This window comes from Oryx dammah, unplaced genomic scaffold (genome assembly GCF_014754425.2).
Source record: "Oryx dammah isolate SB20612 unplaced genomic scaffold, SCBI_Odam_1.1 HiC_scaffold_21, whole genome shotgun sequence".
Lineage (NCBI taxonomy): Eukaryota > Metazoa > Chordata > Mammalia > Artiodactyla > Bovidae > Oryx > Oryx dammah.
The window spans coordinates 6,925,458-6,945,109 of NW_024070205.1; the positions used below are offsets into that span (position 1 = coordinate 6,925,458).

At 44.7% G+C, this 19,652-nt stretch overlaps 1 long non-coding RNA gene across 3 annotated transcripts in view; it reads right to left on the reverse strand.

Annotated features, from left to right (window-relative positions):
- LOC120880011 overlaps positions 1–19,652 on the reverse strand; it is an 86,926-nt gene that overhangs the window by 12,559 nt on the left and 54,715 nt on the right. For all 3 annotated transcript variants that reach the window (XR_005724930.1, XR_005724928.1, XR_005724929.1), the window contains exons 2-3: positions 10,026–10,189; positions 417–475 (exon numbers count right to left, since the gene is read on the reverse strand). This is a non-coding gene — a long non-coding RNA (uncharacterized LOC120880011). The remainder of the gene's footprint in view (positions 1–416; positions 476–10,025; positions 10,190–19,652) is intronic.

A 19,652-nucleotide genomic window follows, 5' to 3' on the forward strand; every position in this document is an offset into this window, starting at 1 on the left:
AAGTTGTTCAATACCAGACAAAAATCTGGTGAAGCAGGCCTAGGACCCAGGACCTCCCAGATCCTCATCCAGGTGGGGAGACAAGTGCGCCAGCCAACAGTTACTTGACATCAAGGCAGTGGGATGTGATTAATGGTTGTTTGCCAAATGTCTGCAGATCCTTGGAGAAAAAGGCATTGCAAAAGTGCAACATATTAAGCTAATTATTACCGGGCAAACTCCTTGGAGACATATTTTCATCAGAAGCTGTCTTTAGAGGCTCCCCAAATAGTAGGTAGTTCTGTAAAGCCAGCTTTTCCTGTGATGCAGAAATCATAACCACTGTTTAGCCATGCATCTCTTCAGACCAGAGCTCTGAACACAATGAGAAATGACTTCCAAGTCACAAGGAGTCAGGTTATGGACAGAACCGTTACCTTAGACCTGTTCCATCACGAATGAAGCCAAGCCTTAACTCCAGCTGGAGTGCGCTGTTCTGGGGAGAGAAGATGATACGGCAGAATCAGTGTAGACTTCCAGGAGCGAAGGGGCCAAGGGGACAAGCAATGTTTACTGAGTGTCTACACTGTGCCAGGCCGTTTTGCACAGACCCTAACACTTAATACTACCATATCCTGTGAGTGATGTAAGCACAGTTAGACCTTTCTAACAGCTGAGGAGCCCTTCTAGCAGTTAGCAAATATGTTCCCGGTCACCTGGGCATGAAGAGGTGGGCTCCACACCAGCACTCCAGTATATCTGATCAAAAGTCCATGCTGTTTGCGTTCCCAATTCTAAGCTAAGCCATCTGCTGAAGGAGACTAAGAGAGAATGGAGTTCAGGTTTAGAAAAATATCTACCTCTGACCATACTTCTCCATTGGAGGACTGGCCATTTTATGCAGGGGGCTGACTGCAAAGTGAAAATACAGGAGTCCTTGTTTAGAAATTATTCAGAATTTTAAGACAGCAGCAGCAGAGGATTAAACCAAATGCAGGAAGCTTCTGAGCACTGGGCCCTGTTTAACTGCATGGGTTGTATGAGTAAGTCCATGAAGTGGCCCTGCTCAAGAAGCCAGGACATAACAAAGGAGAGAAGGCAAGAGTCCTGGAGTTGGGGGTGAATCTGGAAATTCGGTCCCAGGGGAGGAAAAAATGGACCATGTGACCCCAGGAGCCTCCCCTCCCATCATGGGCTGCTCATCACACACAGACTCACACACACACACACACACACACACACACACACACATTGCCTGGGGGAACTCGCTGATCAAGACTGATAAAAATTACATGGCAAGGCCCTGGGGGCAATTGTAATCCTTTTTCTAATCTCAGGAAGATTCGAAATAGCATCCCAGTGACACAAGAAATGAGCGAACATCACCCCTATCGCAGCTGTCACTTGGATCTGCAATCAGGTGAATTATAGAGATTAGCCACGTCCCAGAATCCCTGCACTTTTTGCATGCTTCTGTACATGGCCCATCTTAAGGTGGAATTGCTCAGGTTTGCATTTAGACTCTGGAGAAAGCTTAGGAAGTTCTGTGCTGCCCCCCAGTGTTCAGAGAGCAAGTCCAGAAGAAGCCACTGAAGGCTGCAGAACGTCACAGGCTCTGTAGGCGCTGCAGGCATCCTGAAGCTACAGGAAGGGGTGCTGTAAAGCTTCCGCAGGCCCAGGTGGGCTTATTTCGAGGTCACACCCCACATCACATCGAAGATATTAAAATGTACCTACAACACATACTAGAAATGGAAGTGTAAACACCTAAGACTTGAGTAATTTTTGAGTTTGGTGCACATGTTTTGTTTTGCAGAGATTTAGTTAAACATTTATTCTGATTTTGCAATTTTCTTTTTTGGGATATGGATTCAGTGGGGTGGCCCTGGGGGAGAAGGAAGAGCTCTTAGACAGTACCCTAAGACAGAAGTATTGGGAAAATCTCCCTGGTCTTTGTGCCTTTAGTACCTGCTACAGCGCGAGCGGGAAAACCATGGAAGAAGAGAAAACATGAGGAGTATTGGATCCAGTCACCTCTGAACATACGCTTCAAGTACAAGCCCTTTCCCATTAATACTTGTGTAAAGTAGCGGCATCAGTCTGCTGAATGCATAGAAGAACCATAGACAAACCATGTCCATAGATCTTATGTGTTTTATTTATTTATTTTTAATTGAAAGATTATTGTTTTACCTGTTGGTTTCTGCCATACACCAACATGAACTAGCCACAGGTATACATGTGTGCCCTCCCTCTTGAACCTCTCTCCCACCTCTCACCCCATCCCGCCCCTCTAGGTTATCACAGAGCCCTGGCTTGAGTTCCCTGAGTCATACAGCAAATTCCCACTGGCTGTCTATTTCACATATGGTAGTTATACATTTCCACGCTACTCTCTCCATTCATCCCACCCTCTCCTTCCGCCCCACCCCCCACATCCACAAGCCTGTTTCCTGTGTCTGAGTCTCCATCGCTGCCCTGCAGATAGGTTCATCAGCACCATCTTACTAGACTTCAGTGCTAAGATTTCATGATTAAAATAACAACAACAACAAAACCCCTTGGTCAGGTCTGCTGTCTACTGCAATTTTTCCAAAAGGCCCCCTGTCCTCTCACGCCAACAGGCAAGCTGCCAGCATGGAATTTTCACACTCCCCGAGGACCTGGATCCCTCCTGAGTTGTGACTTTTAACTACATGAAAGAAAGTCCCTCGAGATTTTCCAGCAGCAGAGAAACAACATCCAAATCGAATTCCCTGCTCCTCCTGCATGGCCTTGCTCATGACTGACAAGCGGAAATGCAGGGGTGAGACTGGGGGAGGCACAAATGACCAGCTTTGTGTAAAGGGGGGCAAATTGGACCAGGAAGAGACGTGATACATTCATAATGGGAGACGCTGGAGGCAGCATTTAATCTGTCCCTCTGCTCTCTAGCAGAACTGAAGTGAATCTATTTTGACTACTGTATGTACTAAATCTCGTAATCCCGCACAATTGTGGATTTAAGATTTCTGTGGATTTGGGACACAGGGGTTTTTATTTCGTGAAATCATCTGTCTTTTTTACCCACTTCCATGACTGATTCTGTTTTGTTTTGTTTTTCTTTTTTGGCTGCTTCAGGATCTTAGTTCCTTGACCAAGGATTAAACCTGGCCCCCTGCATTGGGAGAGCTAAGTCTTAACCACTGGACCACCAGTGGTTGGAAGTCCCCATTACTTTATTCTGTAAGCTTTTGAATTTTATCTTCGATCACACTAGTTAAGACCCTGTTCCACCCATTGATTATCCATGGCTGCATTTTATTACAAACCCCTTAGACTCGGCCTCTAGAGAATGATCATGGGGTCACGTGATTCAGAGTTGGCCGAGTCTTTGTCAATAGAACTGAGATCCATCTGGAGCGGAAGTCATCTTTACAGCACTCCCCATCAGTGCCTTTTCAGACTCTCCCTCAATAATTACCTATCTGGAAAGGAAGCTGCCACTTTGTGAAGCAGTCTGCTTCCTATTAGTGAAGTACACCTGCTAGACAGTTCTTCCTTCTGCTCTCCCTTTAAGACTTGGAGGGAGAGCCAGTAAGAGCCAAGGTGAGCCAGTGGTGTTGAGTCTGGAGGTAGGCATTTGGCACTTCTCCACTGCAGGTCACCAGTGGGAGCCCTACGTGGCCTCTGGGGACTCCATATGGAAAAGGTTAAATACTCCGAAGAGAAAACACCAGCAACCAGCTCCACTCCTTCCCCTGAAACTGCCTGTAAGGAGTCCAGGCTTTTGTGAAAGAAGTCAGTCTACAGCCTCAGGGACAGTTGAGCATAGGTGGCTGTGAGCTGACCCCTTTCTTGCACTTGCGCCAGGGCTCAGGCCTGTTCTGAGAATCTGGAACTCTTCCTTGTAGAGCTCATCCAAGTAGCATCCGCAGAACGTCTGAAACCGAGGCCCTCCGGAGTCCTACGTGTTTCCCTCCACACACGCCAAGTGTCAAAGGACTGCTCCAGGACTGGGGTTGCTGTTTGTGGTTTTGAGTGTGGGTGTGTGTGTCCAAATGCTGAAAGCTCAGTCCTGGGCTTCTGAAACCCAGAAGGAAACACCACCCGAATGTGAGCGACAAGCCCCACTTGGCTTTACATTCTACACCATCCACTTAAAAAAAGAAGAAGTGGGGGGCAGGGAGGAGAGGGAGGGAAGAGGAGGATGAGAAGGACAAGAAACTCAGGCTTGAGTTCCTGCATCAGCTGGAAGACGGGCTTCAAATGGTAGACGGTGGGTGTTGAAATCGCATCCACGTATTTTTCCGTTCAAGAGCAAGTGATCGTGGGCTGACTTGCAGCTGAGCATGGGCCTAATGCTAGGGATACAGAGATGAACAAAGTAAACCCAGGTCCCCCCCGTTTCAGTTTAAAGGGAAAGTAAACAATTAAACATCTAAAAATATTTAGGGGTATGATTCTTATGAGAATCTCTCAGTCTACCCATAGTTATTCACTTCCCCAAATTTAACTCAGAAGGATTGTCCCTCAGCCCAAAGGTCTTCCACACCTGTTCCTACTGACCCTCCACCCAGCAGGGCCCAAGAGTGGGAGTGGTTTTATAGATTATATTAGTTTCCTATTGCTGCTATAATGAATTACCACCCAATTAGTGGCTTCAAACAATACAAAATTTTTCTCTGACAGTTCTGGTGGTCGAAAGTCCCACTGGGCTAAAACTAAAGTATCAGCAGGGATTTTGTAGAAGCTTTAAGGGAGAATTTTTTCCCTTACTTTTTCCAGCTTCTAGAAGTCTCCTATAACCCTTGGCTCTTGGCCTCTTCCTCCAGCTTCAAAGTCAGCCACAAAGCATTTTCAAATCTTTATGACTCTGGCCGTCCTGCCTCCCTCTTATAAGCACCTTAGTGATTACACTGGCCCACCAGATACACCAGGCTAATCTGTCTCACGATCGTTAACTTAACTACATATGCAGTCTCCTTGGCCGTGTAACTTCACATATTCACAGGTTTTAGAAATTAGGTCATGAACATTTTAAGGAGAAGGGCCTTTATTCTGCCTATCACATGTGTCATTTCTTGTGTTTTAACACAAATAATCCATGTTCATTATAGAAAAGTTAGAAAACAGAAAAATTTTAAATCAGAAAACAAAATATAAACACTTAAAAAAATACTTTCATTTTTTGTCCTTTAATAAAAAGCAAACAAAACTTGACTAAATATTCTCCAATACACTTCCTCATCTTACCATATATTGCAATCATCTTCCTTTATCAACAGATATAACTCGATATACCAGCATTTTATTGACTTCAAGGTGGACTATTATGTTATTGACATTGTACTATAATTTTTGAGCATGTAGGTTGCTTCTAGATTTCCGTACATACCAGTAATGATGTTATAACATTCTTGCCCATGCATATTTGTATATTTGCCTGATATTTTCTGAGGATGAGTTCTCAGCAAAATACAATCACTAGGCCAATGGCTGCGGCTGCTTTTAAGGCTTGAAATACATGTGGTCAAAGGACCCTATAGGAAATTAAAGCCAATTCAGAGACTTCCTTGCAGAGCAGACTGTTACCCAACGTGCTCAGAACCCTGGCTGGGTTCTGACTTTTAATCTTTTACCAAACTGATGGACAGATTGCAGTCCCATATAGTTGTTTTAATTCCCTTGAAAACCAGTAATGTTGAGCATTTTTCATATATTAATATTTAGTTTCTACTTACCTTTCTTTTGCTACTTGCCATCTTATGTTCTTTCTATACTAACGTACTTGTAATTTTCTTAATGTATGTTCATAAATCTATATGTTAACCCTCTGTCATATTTACCACAAATAATCTTCTCAGTTTGGTGTCTTTTTTATTGAGTTTTTATTGCAAAATGGCTCCAGAAGTTTCTGTGGTTAAATCTATCTGTTTTTAGTTTGTTTGTTTTCTTTTAATAGTATCTGCCTTTGGACTTCCCACCCAGCTCGGTGGTAAAGAATCTATCTGCCAATGCAGGAGACATGAGAGATATGGGTTTGATCCCTGAGTGGAAATGGCAACCCAATCCAGTATTCTTGCCTGGAAAATCCCATGCACAGAGGAGCCTGGTGGGCTACAGTCCATGAGGTCTCAAAGAGTCGGACCAGACTGAGCGACTGATTGACCGATGACGCCTTTGGTTTCATGCTTCGGATCATGGTATGGTAGTATGGTCCTCACCCACCCAATATTACACAAACATTCTGTGTTCAGGTTATTAGTCCATCTTGACTATTTTGCCTAAAATATATGTCAGTGCCATTTGCTAAAAGGATTCTGTTCAGGCAGCCGCTTGAAATGCTAAAATGCAGCTCCCTGTGGGGCTGACATCAGGCTGTAAATAATGGGTATGTTGTGAGGCTGCGTCCAAAGGCTTGACAGCCGTGTCTCTAATGGGGGTTACACTTGAGGTCCTGATTCATTGTGATTTTTAAGCCAAGTGAAGAGCCTTTAGAGAGAGAGAGGACCTACCACCTCGTTCTATTCAGTTGAGATGAATGACTCAGCTCTCGCTTTTTATGGTGAACCAAGTTAATTTCATTTTCCTTGGATCACTGAGGTGTGGGAAAAAGATTCGATGAAATGGGGTCCAAGCCCATGGAGTTCTTGGCTCTGGTTTTAGGCTACAACCAAAGAGAATCAGGAAATGAAGGGCTTCGGAAAGAAGAACTTGAAGAAGTTACTGCCACAGACCCATGGACCACTGCCCACTGCCTGGGGGTGGAAGGGGGCACATCTCTTTGTTCTTACCTCACCTGGAGGGGTAGCTGTGGATTGATTCAGCAAGTGTTCCGGGCTGAGTTTGGGTTGGTGCCAGATAGACGCAGAAAACCCAAGCTGACATGGAGAGAACTCCACTTATCAGGTGGATTTAACTGTACTTTAGGCAAGCCTAAAGATTTAGGTGGAAGTACTTCTGTTTTTCTGAAAATCTGAGTCCCAGAACTTTCCAGTGAATAGAGAAACTATATGCTGAATTTCCTCCCCTCTCTCTAGGTCTACAAAAGTACATGGGAGCAGAGACTCTGCTGAGGACATCACAAAGGAGTCAGACACAACTTAGAGACTAAAACAGCAGCAATTTATAGAATATTGCATGTTAACTATCCTTCAGCGAAAGTTCTTTTCCTTAAGAGACTTTGCCATGTAGGCAGGCATTTCCCCACACCGGTCTGCTCCTCCTCTACCCATCCAGATTTGAGTTTGGTCACATTGGGGGCCTGGTTCCATGAAAGGAGCTCAATTTCCTCAAGCACACCCTTTAGCAAGACCTTCCCTTGGACTTGGCAGTCATCTGCTGCTGCCAAATCTCACTCCACTTCCAGGAGGAGAAAACATACGGCCTGTTAATTTTTGCCAAACAGACCTCAGTCCTCATAAAAATCACACAGTACCTACCTCCGTTTCCTTGCTGACAATAAAAATGAAGCTCGAGTTTGGGGAGCTATCTTTCTTGAAGGTACGATTTTTCATCCAGATCCAACTCCTAGTTCCGTCATTTCTCACCCACTCAAACACCCTGATCACCAGGGCAGAGGACTATAAATAACTTAAATTAAAACTTTGTTAAGAATTGTGTTTTGTGCACAATAATATCCAGATCTTTCCATAGAACTCCATTGATAATTTTTGAACTTTCCTTAAAAAGGTGGAAAAGAAACCACGGTATTTTTTTTGTATTTTAATTACTCACTGAATAAAACCTGAAAGTATTTAATTATTAGATTTATGCCTCAAGATAAGTTCAATGGTAATTACAGGATGTCTTTTTTTTAATTCTAATTCCAAATAACAAAATCCCAAACACATTGGATCATTATGATTATAATTAGAATAAAGGTGTCTTACTGTTGAAACCAAAGTTTGGCTTTTTTGTTTAACCTTTTTGCACCTCATCAAAGGGGAATGCTTTGGGAAGAAATCTGTTTCAATCTCTCTAATGCTGGTTTAAAACAAAATAAAAAACATAATTGTCTGCAGGAATGCTTTTTCATTGCAATATTGGCAGAGAGAAGGCAAGCCCGGAGCTTTCAGCTTACTTGAAGTTTCAGGGCATGCTGACTTTTCTCTGGCCATTTGTCACCCTCAGACACAGGGAGAACTCAGACAACCAGGCAAAAAGATGAAATAGATGCAGCCACAATATCAAGGCAATCGAAAGAGAGGACCTGTGAAATAATCCATCTTTCCCACCCCCAATTTTTCAACCAGTTTGGGGGTAACTTTTTCTGAGCTCTGCTTCAATTAAAGATGAATGAATGAGGATGGGCTGGGATTGGGTAGACTTTAGAAGGAGCTACACAGAGACTGGAATATCTAAAGCAGAAATCCATAAATAGACCTCTCACTAAGGCTCGGAAGGTATTTAGTGCTTGGGGGCTGACAGCAATCACTTATTGAGAGAAAATGAGCTTATTCTTTCCCTGTGTTGACGAGGCTGTAGAGAAACCCTTGCTGATGGCCGCAACAGCGTCTGAATCAAGCTCACCACCCTGTAGACTTGTTCGCGCTCTGTTTGGGGATTTGGGAAGTGGTAAGGGCGGCGGCTTGTGGTTTCAAGGGAGAGTTGCAGGATAGGGAGTTCAGGAAGAAGAGGAGACACACATCTTAAGGAAGTAAATAAACAGCCCCAGATGGCTTCCCCTGGCTGCAGGCAGCAAGGCAAGTGCTTGCTTACTGGAAAGAGCTTGAAGACTAGAGGGATGAGAGGACAGGAGGAGGGAAGCAAAAGAAGAAAGGAAAGCTGTGCGGAGAAGCCCAGAGAGCAATCATAATACTCAGAAAAATGTCACATTAAACCTCCAGCTGCCAGCGGTTGAGCAGAGAGAGTTCCAGACAATAGCTAAGAAAACAAGTTGAATCTTGCGTTCATTCCTGTGGTTAAAACAAGTCTGTACGACCACAAGGAAAATTCCATTCTCCCCAGACCTTAACTCCCTGCTTACCTGAGCTACAGACACTTTCTGTTGAAAGGCTCCTTAATGGAATCCATTATTTAAAATTAAAAAAAAAAAAAAATGGTACAAATGAACTTGTTTACAAAACAGAAACTTAAAGTCACAGATGTAGAAAACAAATTTATGGTTACCAGGAAGGTGGGTGGGGGCGGGCGGGGAGGAGGGATAAATCGAGAGATTAGGATTGACATATACACACACTTCTATACATAAAATAGATAACTAATAAGAACCTATTTTATAACACAAGGAACTCTGTGTTCTGTGATGGCCTATATGGGAATAGAATCTAAGAAGGAGTGGACCTACGTATATGCATAACTGGTTCACTTTGCTGTACACCTGAAACTAACACAACATTGTAAATCAACCAATAAAAATCAATTGTTTAAAAAGTCCATTCTTAAAGACAAAACAGAGAAAAATCTCTTAAAGTTAGAGCTGGGGATGCACAAACACCCAGCCTCCCTCTTGCCTCAACCTTTCTTTTTTGTTTGGGTCCTCACATCTTGGAAAGTACCCCTTTCCTCCTAGGGGCGCAGTTAGTATGTTGACTAATTGCTACTGCTAAGTCGCTTCAGTTGTGTCCGACTCTGTGCGACCCCATAGACGGCAGCCCACCAGGCTCCCCCGTCCCTGGGATTCTCCAGGCAAGAACACTGGAGTGGGTTGCCATTTCCTTCTCCAATGCATGAAAGTGAAAAGTGAAAGTGAAGTCACTCAGTCATGTCCGACTCTTCACGACCCCATGGACTGCAGCCCACCAGGCTCCCCCGTCCATGGGATTTTCCAGGCAAGAGTGTTGGAGTTGCCACTCTCCTGTGCTCCACCCTCAACCACAGCCACATTCATGTTCTGACCCTTGAGACCCATGGGTGTCAAATAAAATTAATTGCTAGCTTAATAAATGTTTATTGAATGTCTACTATGTCTCAGACTCCAGAGAAGTCATCTAGGAAGAATAACAAAGATCAAGCTGTTGTGAAGAACTTCCAAGTCAGGAGGCACATTGCTGCTAATTGTATGACAGATACAGCAGACACCGTATACTGTGGACACTGACCTTGGCCTTTTCCTTTCCTTCTTTGGGGTTTTCAGTGCAGGTGACATGCGCTGCCTCTGGCCTCAGTGCAGCCACGTATCCCTGTTCTTCACCAAGAACCCCAGCATCTGCTTCTTTTCCTCCCTCCCAGACAAGCCTTTGATCAGCTTGCTCGGGTAGCTCTCCTGTTGGAAGACAGAGTTTATCAATAATTGTGTTGGGTCCAGGGGAAGCTAGAAAACAAGTATCTTTTCTTAAGCCCTGTGATTCCTAATCCGGGGCTGGAGGCTGGTTAGCACACCCAGGAGAGGGAGACCGTTCTCAGAGGGGCATGGGTGCTGGAATCAAGCGTGTCTCCCCAGTAAGAAAATAGAACACCAATAATGCAATTCTGTGGGAAAGAGGGAACGTTGGTAGACTGTGGCGCTCAAAGGAGATGATACTTATTTATAGTCAAACTGGGAAAGATTTGCGACTTGACATGTCTTCTATGCTCATCTTTTAAAAGCTTTCAGTAAATGCTAATATGTGTTTAGTTAGCTATAAAGAGAGCTATAGGAATTGATTAGTGCCCTCAGGGAGTTTATGAAAGTAGTGTGCTTACAAATTTTAACAACCAGTTCTCCAGCAGGGGGAAAAATGCCCTGTTTTCTAGCTTTTGCTAGTTTCCATGGGGTAAATACTCCCTCAGTGGCTGATTTTAAGCTCCAACAGGAGGAATGGGGAAGAAATAGGCGCCATCAGCTCTTGTTAGCTAATATGAACTGGCTTAGAATACCCGTGGTGTATGGTTTAACACACTAACCCGAGATAAACAGAAGCTCCTGGTCAATCGACTGATCGACATCAAATGGAAAATCTTTAACCAAGACCGAGAGGGGAGCACGTTTCAGGGGTAGCTGGAAAAATGCACAGTATCTATATTCCCCCTTCGGCTTCCTTGGAAGCATAGAGATTTATGGAAAGTCAGAGCCTGCAAAGACTGAAGATAATCAAGACCCACTCCCTGTTCCTCCCCTTACAGAAGTGGACCTGGGGCAGCAAGCGGGAATGATGTCTTATATATAGCCTCTGCTCCAAACGTACCACTTTTTCGGGTGGGTATAATTTCCTTACCATTAGGTTGGGGGTATTGAGCAGGAACCTTGAAAAAAGAACTACATTATTTTCAGAAAGAAAATCAAGCAGAACTTATTGGGGTCCTCTAAGCACCCATGGGAGAACAAGTCTGTACAGTTGACGGAGGGTGAGCGAAGGTGCCATCAGTGTGAAGGCACCGACTGTGTCTGAATTTGTTATTCAGTGACTTGCCCTGAACACAAGCTTGCTTGCAGAACAGAAACAAACCCACAAGTCTGCCAGGCTCTGGCTGCCCTAGCCTTTGAATCATTGGTGAGAAATAAGCTCTGTCTAGGAAGGAAAAAAAAATACATTCCCGTGTGAAGAACCCTAGCAGTAATTTTCTGGGCGGGAGAACTACTGCTGTGTCTCTTGGGCAAATGTAATGGGATTGCAAAGTCTTTGGTGCTGAGAAAGCTCCAGCTTCTTCCTGCCTGTGATTCATGATCCCTGAGACAACGATGAGCAATGAAAAGTCAAAGGAACATCAAGTAAAGCTAGATTTAGGAAAATAACACATTACATTTAAATATCCATATATATTTAATCTGTGTTTAATAATGCAAGGAATACATTAGTCAAGGCTTAGGCAGATTCCACATTGATGTTAGTTACAGAACAGGCTGGCTCTCTAAAGTTTCCCAGCCTTGGCGCCACAGGAATGAAAACTTCTGGAGGAGTGAAGCGTGTCGTTGCAAACCTGGGGCACTGCAGACATGCAAATGGGAGGTTTGTGGAGGTCACCACAAAGGCGAAGTTGCTGCAGAGAAGAGAACTTGGGGTAAGCAAGAGAAACCTAAAGCTCCAGTCTCTGCACTGACTTAGTCTTTTTGCCACCCTCTGCAGGGCAGGGCAGGGAATGGGAGGTAACATGGTAGAGGAGCAAAGGAACTAGAGTCTCTATTCTAGCTATTATTTTATCTCTCATCCTTGGGCTTTAATTCTAGACCACCAGATAGGGAATGGCTGTGTGGGCCCCAGGAGAAAGTCAGAATAAGTCCCCAGGGTGCAATGCCAGACCTCCAAGACTCTTGCTGCCATCTGGAGGGGGAGGCAGGTGAGTGTCCTGGAGGATGAAGGAGGAATCACGAGTGTGCCCAGCCTTTAGTGCCATCGTGCTCCTCCAGAGCTGGAAAGGGAACCGGTGGGAACACAGCATAGCATATGCCAAGGGGCATCTGGGACCTGGAGAGAAATAAGGGGCTGGACTGCCAAAAAGTCCAAGGAATCCTTCTGCTTTGATGTGACCATCACCCAATGTAACAATGATAAAGCCTCAATTATTCTGAGCTTGTCATGACTTCCTTATTCATTTGAGGAGGACTCTAAGTCCTTGACAACTTCACCTAAGGCGGTCTGGAAAGCAAAGTTACAACAGGAAAGGATCTCAAATAATAACCCAATCTCCCAATTTTATAAATAAGAAGACTGAGGCCGATAGAGACCATGCAGCCCCTCCGAGTTTGCCCAGTCAGTAAGTGGACCACCAGGACAGAAACCCAAGTCTCTCACTCCAGGGATCTGTCCATGCGCTCCCCTGACCCTCCTGTGAAACCCTGCTATGGAACGAAGTCGCTAAGTCATACCCGACTCTTTGTGACCCCATGGACTATAGCCCACCAGGCTCCTCTGACCTTTGGATTTTTCAGGCAAGGATACTGGAGTGGGTTGCCGTTTCCTCCTCTATGGGACCTTCCTGACCCAGGGATCAAACCCACATCACCTGCATCTCCTGTGGGGGCAGGTGGATTCTTTACCACTGAGCCACCTGGGCAGCCCATGGGTTTGGGTAGTCTGTAGAAAGGGAAGGTCAACGTGCCTTACATGCCAGGCACTGTGCCAAGGGCTTGAGTGTATATTGTCTCCAAAAGGTTAAATACTAACCTACCGCAACAGAAGTTTACAGCCGAAAAGAAAGCTTGGCTCTGATTCTGGCTCTGCCCCTCTTCCACTGTGTGCCGATGGGTTGGTCACTGTACTTTTCTAGGTGCCATTCCCCCCCATCACCTGTTGAACCCCCATAGGCCACTCACAGACTCACAGAGTGAGGACTAGTCTAGTCCAAAGCAGAAAGGAAGGGCCGAGGAGGAGGAAACCTAGACTGGGGACGTGAACAGATGTGACTCTCACAAACGCCTGGCGGAAGCAGAATTGTGATGAGGGTCCAGCTAGGAGCCCATATGTATCCTTGAGGAAGCCGTGAAACACCTCCAAGTCTGTACTTGGGAGCATCCTCACTCCGTTCCCTGTGAGAGTCTTCCCATGAATCAAAACAGTCCAAGCTGTTTCCAGAAAAGAATTGTGGGAGATGCAGGGAGCTAGGTTCTTTCAACCTTCCTTCGAAGAACTGAGTCCCTAAAGACTCAAGCCATCTGAAACTTCCTCATCCCCCAGAGGGCTCCTCCCTTGAAGGGAAAGCAAATTACCTCTTTATGTCATTTAGGTTAAGTATCACTTTGAGAAGCATGCTCATTCTAGCAGTTGGCACTTGGGAAAAAAAAAAAAAAGAGCTGTGACTCACTAGTAATTTTGAGCCAAGTATTTTGAATTGGCTCAGGGCAGGAAAATGGCCAGGGGGCTGGATAGGGAGGGGTGCGGAGGACCCACATAGATGATGACCAGGATCTACCCAACTCAGGTCCAAAGAGGCAAGTGCAGGGGAGACTCTCAGAACATATGCTCCTGTTCTTGTTGCGTCGCTGCCAGGAGCCTCCTAAATCATTGTGAAATGGCTGCTTTCTGCTTGCCTCTATCATGTATTATGGGGCATTAATAAATAATGGGAGGTTGTAGGACCAAAAGGCAGGAAAACCCAAAGGGAAGGTGATGGAGAGGCATAATTTAACAAGTAAATGAAAGAAGCTATTAAATCATAGTTAAATTATATTGGCACTGGCAAAAAAAAAAAAGCATTTCCTGCTGCAAAATGCTTTCAATAAAAGATTGAAGTTTCTCTCCTGGCTGACAAGAGGCATCTTCCAATCATAAGGATAGGAGTTTGAGGCCTGCAGTTTCTTGAGATACAGAGAACTTGGGCAAGGGCTCTGAGGATGGAGAGTTTCAAGGAGTTTCTCAGTACATACTTGTTCTAGCATGAGTCCGAGTTCAATATTTGATGCCCCATCTATGACCCAACTCTTGCTAGTGGCCTCAGAAACCAGTTTGCTAGTTGACGCCTATTTTTCCATTATTTTAGATTTGCCACCCTAGAGGAGGGGAAATTGAGGTTACCAAAGTTGTGACTTAAAAAATAACTCTTTGTATGTATAGCATTCTACCTTCTCAATTACCATCATATCCATTAACACTTTGAGATTTACCATAATGCTGCTAGGTAGGGGGTAAACTCAGCAGGGAAGCTATATCCGGTTTATCTCTGTGTGCCCAGAGATCAGAAAACTGCACATTTTATAAAACTGAGTCAGAGGAATGGAGAGATGTATCATACCCAGAGAGGTGGGGGAATTAATGAATTCCCATCTTATAGCAGAGTGGCTTGGAGAGTCTAAGTGGCTTGCCCAAGACTGAACTATACAGCGTGGGAGTTGTAACCAAGCAGCCACACTTTCAAAAACTCAACCCTGTGCTCTTTCAATACAACACGTTGTCTCTCTTCAAGGTCACACAGTAAACTAGATCAGAGCCTGGACTCACACAAACAGAAAAAGGACACATTTTTCTCTGTTGGGGCTGTCTTTCTGATGGTGGCATAGACTGCTGTTGAGTATTTGAAGGACCTTGAGGGTCTCTCTGTCTGAAGGAAGCTTCCAGAATCCTTTGGCAGAAGAGCCACACAGAAGCCAGGCCACTACACAGTAAGGCTCTCCCTTTCCTTGTTTCCAGGGATGTTTGCTCCAGTGTTGGCAGGAAAACTTGCTGCCATTCAATTTCTCAGACATGCTCAGGCCCCAAGCCCCAGTGGGAGAAGTGTGTGTATCAACACGCCAGGGGAATAAAGTCATGGCAGAGTAGATTTGTTTGGACAGGCAGGCTTAGCGGTCTAACAGGGTGTGCAAGACAGCCATGCTACCCTGCATTTTAAAAAAGGAGCTACTTGGCAAACATATCAGGCAGCCAGGGGATAAGTCTATCCACGGTTCCTGAACGGTTGAAGGTACGGGGGTGGTGGGAGCATCTTTCATGAAGGGGCCTCTGAACCTCTCTCCAGACAACTGCAGCTGCATCAAACTATGCTTGCTTGGAAGAATCTTTCCACCAGGAAAAAAGATAGGGAAATTACCTAGAGGCCCACACTCACTAACGAGAAGCTCTGCAATAGGCTTCAGCATGGGAGAGAACCAGGTTCCAGCACTTACAACTTGCTACTTAAGTAATTTTGAACAAGTTATCTAACCTCTTTGAGCCTCGATTTCTTCTTTTAAATGAGAACCTTTGAACCTACTGAATCCATAAGTGTCAGATTCAGCTACAGGTGACAGAAACTCGAAAACCCCAAGGGACTTAAGATGTTAAAGAGAATAAAAATAACCTGGATGCAAGTAGCTTCAGATGAGTAGGATGGCTCCACAAGTCATCAGGGCTCCAGGCTGCTTTGATCCGACTGTCCCACCATCCTGCCACACTGTCCCACTTATACCACATGGTTCAAGATGGCTTTGCCAGCTCCAGGCACTCTGTCCAAAGTCCAGTCATCAGGCAGAAGGGGAAAGCACCATCCTCGCTTTAAGGGTGTTTCTCAGAAGTTCCCCATAGCCCTTCCTCTTAGAGTCCACTGGCCAGAACTTAGTCACACAAGCCATATCTCCATGCAAGACAGGCTGGGGAGATTTAATTTTTATTTCTAGTGTCCATGTACCCAGCCAAGGCTCAGAGGTTTCATTTCTTATTAAAAGCGGGAGTTCAGCATCAGGGCAACAATCAATAAACTCTCTTGTGTCTAATTTACAGGACAAAATGAGACGATGGCTATAAATCACCTGCTTCAGAGCCTTGCATGTAGGTAGGGCTTGGTAAATGCTGATGTCTGCTATGGTTAAGCTTGATGTACATTCACTCAGGAATAGATTTCTGTGGGAGATTCTTGGCAATGCCCAATACTTGACTTCATCCCAGGGACACTGTGTCATTCCATCAAATATATCATTCTGATCAAAGCGAAGGTCCCAGTTAAGTCAAAGAGTGAACTTGGAGAGGGCTCAGGGGAGAGAAATGCAGATGGGTAAAAGCACTGATCCACAGCACTTATGAGAGACAGATGAAGGAAGCCATGGAGATTTCAGCCAGAAGGCAGGGGTCTTCAGAGTAGCAATATCTATTTTATCAGTGATGGCAGCCAAACTCCACTTTACTCCACTGATGGGAAAAGCAAAGAAAAAATATGAAACAAGGTGAGAACTGGATATCTGGGGTTCTCATGTATATAAATTTTCATGCAGGGAAAAAGATGGAGGAGGGGAAGGGGGTTATTGTCGCTGTAAAGAAGAATTGCTTTATTGGCATCTCGTGGTTGGCTATTCAATAGGTTATTTCTTGAATATAAGAAAAAACCATAATATTGCTGGAGGAATATGAGTATGAAGGCTGTATTGGTCAAAGTTCTTCTCCAGAAAGAGAAAGAGACCCAGAGAGATGGATTGATTTTAAATAATTGGCTCATAAAATTGTGTAGGCTAGCAAGTCCCAATCTGCAGAGTCGGCCTGCAGGCTGGAGACCCAGGAAAGAGTTGATGTTGTAGCTTGAGTCCAAAGGTAGTCTGCCACGGCCTGGGGAATTCTCTCTTCCTCGGAAGAGGACAGCATTTTTCTTAAAGTGTTCAGCAGATTGGATGAGGGCCACCCACATGACAAAGGGTAATCTACTTTACTCAAAGTCTCTGGTGCTTAAATGTTCAGTTCAGTTCAGTCACTCAGTTGTGTCCAACTCTGCGACCCCATGAATCGCACCACATCAGGCCTCCCTGTCCATCACCAACTCCCGGAGTTCACTCAGACTCACACCCATCGAGTCAGTGATGCCACCCAGCCATCTCATCCTCTGTCATCCCCTTCTCCTCCTGCCCCCAATCCCTCCCAGCATCAGAGTCTTTTCCAATGAGTCAACTCTTCACATGGGGTGGCCAAAGTACTGGAGTTTCAGCTTTAGCATCTTTCCTTCCAAAGAAATCCCAGGGTTGATCTCCTTCAGAATGGACTGGTTGGATCTCCTTGCAGTCCAAGGGACTCTCAAGAGTCTTCTCCAACACCACAGTTCAAAAGCATCAATTCTTCGGCACTCAGCCTTCTTCACAGTCCAATTCTCACATCCATACATGACCACTGGAAAAACCATAGCCTTAACTAGACGGACCTTTGTTGGCAAAGTAATGTCTCTGCTTTTCAATATACTATCTAGGTTGGTCATAACTTTTCTTCCAAGGAGTAGGCGTCTTTTAATTTCATGGCTGCAGTAAGCTCATCTAAAAAACACCTCCATAGCAGCATTCAGGTGAGCTTGGTCAAATATCCAGGTACCACGGCCTAGCCACTTTGACACAAAAAAATCAACCATCACAAAGACCACTGGAGTCTGATCCAGCAACAGGCATATTCAGTTGGGTAACTCTTTTTGCGCTTAGGTTCTTTTTGCTTGAAAAGTCTTTAAGAGACAAACAAATAGATGACAAACAAATAAGTGGAAATATTTTAAAATACAAAAGATGTACATCAACGAAGGAGTCAGTCTCAAGAAACCAGTCATGGGTTTTCATGTCAGAACTGAAAAACAATTAAAAACAGAAAGGCAGTGGGTGGGAGGTTAGGTCTTCAGCCTGGACAGCATGGAACAGAACGAAATGACAGGAAATGATCACAGCCAGGAAGTGGCTGGCTGATGAGAAGTCTATGACTAACTAAAGCAGTAGATGGATATTTCAGAGCAATTTTAGTTGACCTTTTGTCCTCACTGCTTCCAGTGGAACCAAGGTAACTAGGGGAGGAGATATAGTGAGTGAGTGAACACGCTGAGTATGTGAGTATGTATGTGTTTAGGTTTGAAATGCATTTAAACAAAAGAAAAAGGGATAGACAGGAGAAACATAAGAATATCAATATTTTAAAATTTATTTTTATCAAAGTAGAGTTGATTTACAGTGTTCTGTTAATTTCTCTTGTATAGTGAAGTGACTCAACTATGCACAAATATACATTCTTCCTATTGTGGTTTATCCAAGGATATTGTATATAATTCCCTGTATTATACATTGTGTGTGTGTGTGTGTTAGTCGCTCAGTCGTGCCTGACTCTTTGCGACCCCATGGACTGCAGTCCACCAGGTTCCTCTGTCCATGAGATTTTCCAGGCAAGGATACTGGAGTGGGTTGCCATTTCCTTCTCCATGTACGATACATTAGGACCCTGTTAATTCATTCTATATGTAATAGTTTGTACCTACTCACCCTAAAGCCCTAGTCCACCCCTCCCCCCACCTCCTCCCCCTTGGCAACCATGACTCTGTTCCCTGTGTCTGTGAGTCTGTTTCTGTTTTGTAGGTAAGTTTATTTGTGCCATATGTTATATTCCACATAGGAGTGAAATCACATGGTATTTGGCTTCCTCTTTCTGACCTATTTCACTTAATATGATAATCTCTAGTTGCATCCATGTTGCTGCAAATGGCATTATTTTGTTTTTTTTTTTATGACTGAGTAATATTCCATTGTGTATATACACCATGTCTTCCTTATCCGTTTATCTGTTCATGGGATATTTAGGTTGCATCCATGTTTTGACTATTGCAAATAGTGTGCTATGAACATAGGGGGTGCTTATATCTTTGAATTATAGTGTTGTCCAGCTTTATGTCCGTAAATGGGATTACTGTATCCTATGGTAATTCTATTTTTAATATTCTGAGGAAGAAACTATCAATATTTGAGAGATTTGCTTTCTTGACCTGAAAAATAACATGTGAAACTGAGGAGATTTCAGTGTCCCCCTGGACTTTCCATGACCAGAGAAAGAAAAGAGAAGCTACAGGAGGTTTGCAAGGTGCTGTGAAGACAACTGTCATCTTCCTTCTCTGCTGGTCCTTCTCCTTGGAAGACGTGCTGTGGGTCATCCCTGGGGGTGGAGCACTGACGGGGTGGGCACGTGGAACAGAGACCAGCCTGGCATGAAGAGCTGCAGGCCATCAAGGCCAGGAAGGATCCCTTCAGCACAAATCCAAGTCCTGAGCAGAGGCCAGGAGGATTCGTCCCACAGCCCAGCCACGATCATGTGTTGCAGAGCTCAGAAGACTCGAGAGGCTCCCGTGGCCAAATGGCTCTCTGCCTTTCCCAGCATGGCCCTAGTTTCCTGTTTGGGCCTTCCCTGCTGCTCTGCGCCTGCTCGGGATCAGCATGCCAGCCCAGCCTTCCTAGTTTTGGCTCCCTGAAACTTCTCCATGCTTTCCCACCTCGTGGACTGTCCTGGTGTCGTGTCTTTGGGCTGGAATCCTTCTTCCTGTCCCTCAGCCCACCCACGGAGCTCTCCAAACCCAGCGCTGTGCTGCCTTCATCACCTAGCCCTTTCTTTTTCATTTTAATTACAAAA